This window comes from Eumetopias jubatus, unplaced genomic scaffold (assembly GCF_037043125.1).
Source record: "Eumetopias jubatus isolate StellerSeaLion01/CBP00866 unplaced genomic scaffold, mEumJub1_p1.0 scaffold_7, whole genome shotgun sequence".
NCBI classification, from domain to species: domain Eukaryota; kingdom Metazoa; phylum Chordata; class Mammalia; order Carnivora; family Otariidae; genus Eumetopias; species Eumetopias jubatus.
This window is the reverse complement of record NW_028274813.1, coordinates 24,375,363-24,381,101: the sequence shown is the minus strand read 5'-3', so window position 1 is coordinate 24,381,101 and position 5,739 is coordinate 24,375,363.

Sequence of the window (5,739 nt, the reverse complement as noted above, 5' to 3'; positions counted from 1 at the left end):
TTAAGTCAGGATCAGAAAAGCCACCTAAACAGCCACCCAGATGCATGAAAAATTAGGGTTTCATGGTTACTTTTTGTTAGGCAGCACTGTAGCAATAGATAACTAGGGGATTTCAAATTTATATCTACCATGTGGATCTTTTCTCTTAACTTCTGATTTGTATATGAAACTATCAGACACCTCTATTGGATATATAGAAGACAGTTCCAACAACACATGACCAAAGACTTTGACAAAAGGTTCTTCCCCTAAATGTTCCCATCCCATGACAGCATCCATCATTCACCTAGTAGCTCAGGTCAAAAAGTAGGAATAGGGTGCCTGGGTGGCTCAGATGGTTAAGCGTCTGCCTTCGGCTCAGGTCATGATCCCAGAGTCCTGGGATCGAGTCCCTCATTGGGCTCCTTGCTCCTTGGGAGCCTGCTTCTCCCTCTGCCTCTCTCTCTCTCTCTCTCTCTGTCTTTCATGAATAAATAAATGAAATCTTTAAAAAAAAAGTAGGAATAGTTTTTTTTAATCTTTTTTTTAAAAAGATTTTATTTATTTATTTGACAGAGAGAGACACAGCGAGAGAGGGAACACAAGCAGGGGGAGTGGGAGAGGGAGAAGCAGGCTTCCCGCTGAGCAGGGAGCCCGATGCAGGGCCTGATCCCAGGACCCTGAGATCATGACCTGAGCTGAAGGCAGATGCTTAACAACTGAGCCACCCAGGCGCCCCCTGAATCATTTTTTTATTCCTTAATTTTCTTTGTATCTCTCATCCAGATTGTCAGGTTGTTTCTATTTTACATTCAAAGTATATCTAAACCCATCCATTATTCCCTGTCTCTACTACCAAGCTTTAGTCCATATACTTCCTTCTGTATCATAGTCACCTACCTGGTCTCTGTTTCCATCCTTGACTTATAGTCAAGTCTCAAAATGCCAGCCAGGATAATTTGAAAAAAAAAAAAAAATCCCTCAGTTGTGACAACAAAAGCACAGAAAATAAAAGAACAAATAAATTGAATGATACTGAAATTTAAAACTTTTGTGCTTCAAAGGACACTGACAACAGAGTGAAAATGCAACCTACAGAAGAAAATATAAACAAATTATATATCTGATACAGGGTTAATATCTAGAATATATAAAGAACTCCTAAAACTCAACAATAAAAAACCCAAACAGTCTGACTAAAAAGTGGGCAAAGGATTTGCATAAACATTTATCAAAGAAGACATACAAATAGCCAATGAAAAGATGCTCAGCATCACTAATCATTAGGGAAATCAAAACCACGATACAAATCAGTACCATCTCACATGCATTAGGATGGCTACTATTGAAAAACCAGAAAATAACAAGTGTTGGTAAGGCTATAGAGAAATGAGAACTCTTGTGCTTTGTTGGTCCTGTGTAAAATGGTACAGCTGCTATGGAAAAGAGTATTGTGGTTTCTTGAAAAATTGAAAATGGAATTATCATGATCCAGCAATCCTATTTCTGGATACGTAACCAAAATAATTGAAAACAGGGACTTGAACAGGTATTTGCAGACCCACGTGCGTAGCAACACATTCACATTAGCCAAAAGGTGTGAGCAACCCAGTATTCATGGATAGGTGCATGGATAAAGAAAATGTTGTGGATACATACAAGATAGTATTATCCTTAAAAAGCAAGAAAATTCTGACACATGCTACAACATGGATGAACCTTGAAGACATTATGCTAAATGAAAGAAGATCACAAAATACTGTATGATCCCACTTACGCGAGGTACGTAGAGTAGTTAAATTCATAGAGATAGAAAGCAGAATGGTGGTTGCTAGGGTCTGGGGAGTGGAGAATGGGGAGTTACTGTTTAATGGGTACACAGTGTTGGTTTTAGAGGGTGAAAAAAATTCTGGAGATGGATGGTTTTGATGGTCGTACAACAATATATTTAAGGCCACCTAAACTGCACACGTAAAAGTGGCTAAAATGATATAATTTATGTTATGTGTATTCAACATGAATTTTATTTTTTTTAATTAAAAAATTTTTCTTAAAAGATTTTATTTATTTGAGAGAAAGAGAGAGAACAAGAGAGAGCACAGGCGGGGGAGAGGGAGAAGCAGGGAGCTCGATGCAAGGCTTGATCCCAGGACCCTGGGATCATGACCTGAGCCGAAGGCAGACACTTAACTGACTGAGCCACCAGGCACCCTCTCAACCCCAATTTTTATTCTTATTTATTTGTTTTTAAGATTTTATTTATTTATTTGACAGAGAGAGACACAGTGAGAGAGGGAACACAAGCAGGGGGAGTGGGAGAGGGAGAAGCAGGCTTTCCGCGGAGCAGGGAGCCTGATGTGGGGCTCGATCCCAGGACCCTGGGATCATGACCTGAGCTAAACGCAGACGCTTAATGACGGAGCCACCCAGGCGCCCCTCAACCCCAATTAAAAAAAATGGCATGAAAAAAACTTTCCTCAGGCATTTAAAATACATTTTAATATCTTCTTTTGATCAAATCAACAATATAGAAAAAAAAAAGAAATTCAGGGGCAATGAAATAAATTATTGGCCTTTTTGGTTTATTGTAAGGTAGTATACCTGTTTTTAGACTATTATTCCATATCCAGACTCTATTCTTTATTCAGCTTACACCACAGCTCTTTAGCTGCTATCTTTAAAAAAATGACGTATGTTATATAAGAATATACATTGTGGGGCGCCTGGGTGGCTCAGATGGTTAAGCATCTGCCTTCGGCTCAGGTCATGATCCCAGGGTCCTGGGATTGAGTCCCGCATCGGGCTCACTGCTCCTTGGGAGCCTGCTTCTCCCTCTGCCTCTCTCTCTCTCTCTGTCTTTCATGAATAAATAAATAAAAAAACTTAAAAAAAGGAATATACATTGTATTTTAAAGTATAAGTGTCAGTTCTTTCACTCCCTGATCAGAAAGCCTTCAAAGACATCCCATCTCTGCTCTTCCCATGGCCTTCAGGCTCCACAGGACCCAACTTGGTCCATCTTTCCAATTTCCTCTTTTACCACTTTTCTCCTAGCTCATTTTGCTCTGGTGACCTTGGCCTTCTTGCTGGGACTCAAATTCCCAAGTTTGGTACTGCCTCAGGGCCTGTGTATTTGCTATTCCCACTGCCTGGAATACTTTCCTTCCAGACATCTGCCTGTCTCATGCTCTTGCTTCAATCTGATCTGGGTTCAACTGTCAATTCCTCAGAGGCCTGTTCCGGTCATTCTATCTAAAACAGACCCCTCCCTCTGCTTCATCACTCATGACTTGCCACCTGGCTGTTCTGCTTAGGTTTCTTACTAGTACTCATTACTACCTAAGGTCACATTACATACTCATCCCTTGTCTGTCTTGTTCATGTCTCTTGTTGACCAGCATCCTCAGCTCCAAGAAGAGTGCCTGACACACCGATGACATTTAATCAGTGTTTGTTCAATGCATGAACTCTACAAATGTTTATTGAGTTCCTACTATGTGCCAGACACCGTGGGCTAAGTTTTGGCAATCTGTGTGGAAGGTTATATTATTGACTGACACAAGGTTTTGAGACAGGGAGGACTGGGGACAGTTAGGTTGTTTAGATGGGTTTGGTCTGAAATACCCTGGACTAGTGGGTAGGGATGGAGAAGCACAGCTGTAGCTCTGGTGTGGAATTCAGGGGCCTCTGAGAGATTGGCAGGAATGTGATAGAACTTCTAGAACTCAACACTGGGACTAACTACCTGTCTGTCCAATCTGGGATCCGATGTCTGATGGGGACAGAGGAGGTGTTAAGGGAAGAGTGGTCAAGGTGGTCCATAATATCAATAGTAGGACCCATCCTAAACGGAGCCTCCAGGGATGTGGCTACGGCAACCATGAGTACATGTCCACCCCCAGAACCACAGGCTTCCCCACCAGCTCTCTGGTGTTGGACATTCCCTCAGACAAGAAAGCTACTCACTTGGCCACTAGAGAGAAGCTATGAAGGCAAGCATTCCCATGAATGCTTGTTACAGAGACATATAGATGACTTATACTGGAGTTTTCCAGAAGCCAGGTTTTGGGGGGTTGGATGGAGAGAGAATCTGAAGTCTGGGGCAAAGAGCAAGGGAAATTGGAAATGGGTCCAGAAATTTCACATACCGAAGAGCACTAATTTCTTCTTATAAGTCTTTACCCATCAATTTCCAGATAAAAACTGCCCTTACATTTGTATACACTTCACAGTTTATAAAATATTGCCTTGAAAAGTCGGGTGCCCCTAAAATTGAATTCCACCTGTAGAACCTTTGGAAAATTTACTCAATCCCTACAAACATCCTCATTTGTTGACCACAGATAATAATAATAATCTGTTCCTCATGGTATTAAATGAAACAAGTTATGTAAAGTGTTTGGCCCACTGCCAGCACACATATATTCAATAAACCTTTGTTTCCATCCCATTTCCTTTACTTGAGCCTTACACCAGCTCCAGGAGCTAAGTTTGCCAGGTATTGTCCTCATCCCACTTTACAGATGAAAATCCAAGGCCAGAGAGATTTATCCTGACTTTCCTAAAGCCATAGAGCTTCCAGGTAGCAGAGGCAGGATTAGAATTCAGGCCTTTCCTCCCCACGTTGTTTCCTCCCGCCCTGCTGCCTCTAGCTCGTCTCTGATCATGCTGTATCGATGGCATCCCATGGTGGAAATGGAGTTCACTATGTGGTCTGTACCGTAGGCCAGGAGGATGCTGCCCCTTTTGTTTTTGTTATAAAAGACTTTTGAAAACATAGAGAAGCAGAATTCTGAAAGCTGAACAATGGACTTACGTGTTATCAACGATATTCTGATCAAATTATATAATCTGTAATTACATCTTACCTTTTAGACATAACCTTTGTTGCTCTATTTTTAGCACCTCAGTTGTCTTTAATTTCACTTTTCCTTCATGGTTGAATGCAGACTTGGCTGGCTGGAGAGCGCTGGGTGGCCAGTCAAAGCTAATGGTTCACCTTTGCCTCCACTGTCCTAAGTTTATGAGACTTTTTACCTTCTTACTAATATCAGCACTACCCCCTTCCCTTTCCTGGTTACTTTTTTTTAAAAGTAGCAAATTCAACACCGTATTAAGACCATTGCCCAGATGAACACGGCTGTCTGGCAAGGTTAGTGATCTTGCCGACTCGAATTGTTGAGTGAAGTCAAGGTCATTTTGCCATGGCTCAATGGAGTCTGATAATTCCAAAGCCTAGAGGGGTGACTGGTGTGTCAGGCGCTGAAGATCATGCGGATTGCACTTCCAAAGGGGGGACATGGGTCATGAACGGCCGGTATTGGTCCTAAACTCGTGTCTGGCCAGGAGGTGGCGCTCTTTCTCTGCCCAGTTTGTAGAGGGTGGTCCATACTGTGGGGAGGGAAAAAGATGAGCTTCTGTAGCTTGGACTGCCTCATTTCAAAAGGCTCTGAGACCCAGGACCCGGGTTTGCCTCTTCTGAACAGGCACAGAAGTCACTCGATGAAGGAAATGGCATGGGGCTTCACTTCTTCAGCCACCAGAGCCACTTCTCTGCCCTGTCCTTTTAGAGATTCTCTCCCCTTAGAATGAGCAGTGGGGTCTGGGAGAATGATCAGAATGGAGGATAGTAATGAGAGTGCACGAGAACCTGGAAAGAAGACAGGATGGCTAGGGGCTGCTGTTCGCAGTGCGGGCTTCTCTCTCTCCCTGTCAGGAGCCCCCCTTCTGCTCTTGTTCTGGAGTAACCAAGTCGTCCTG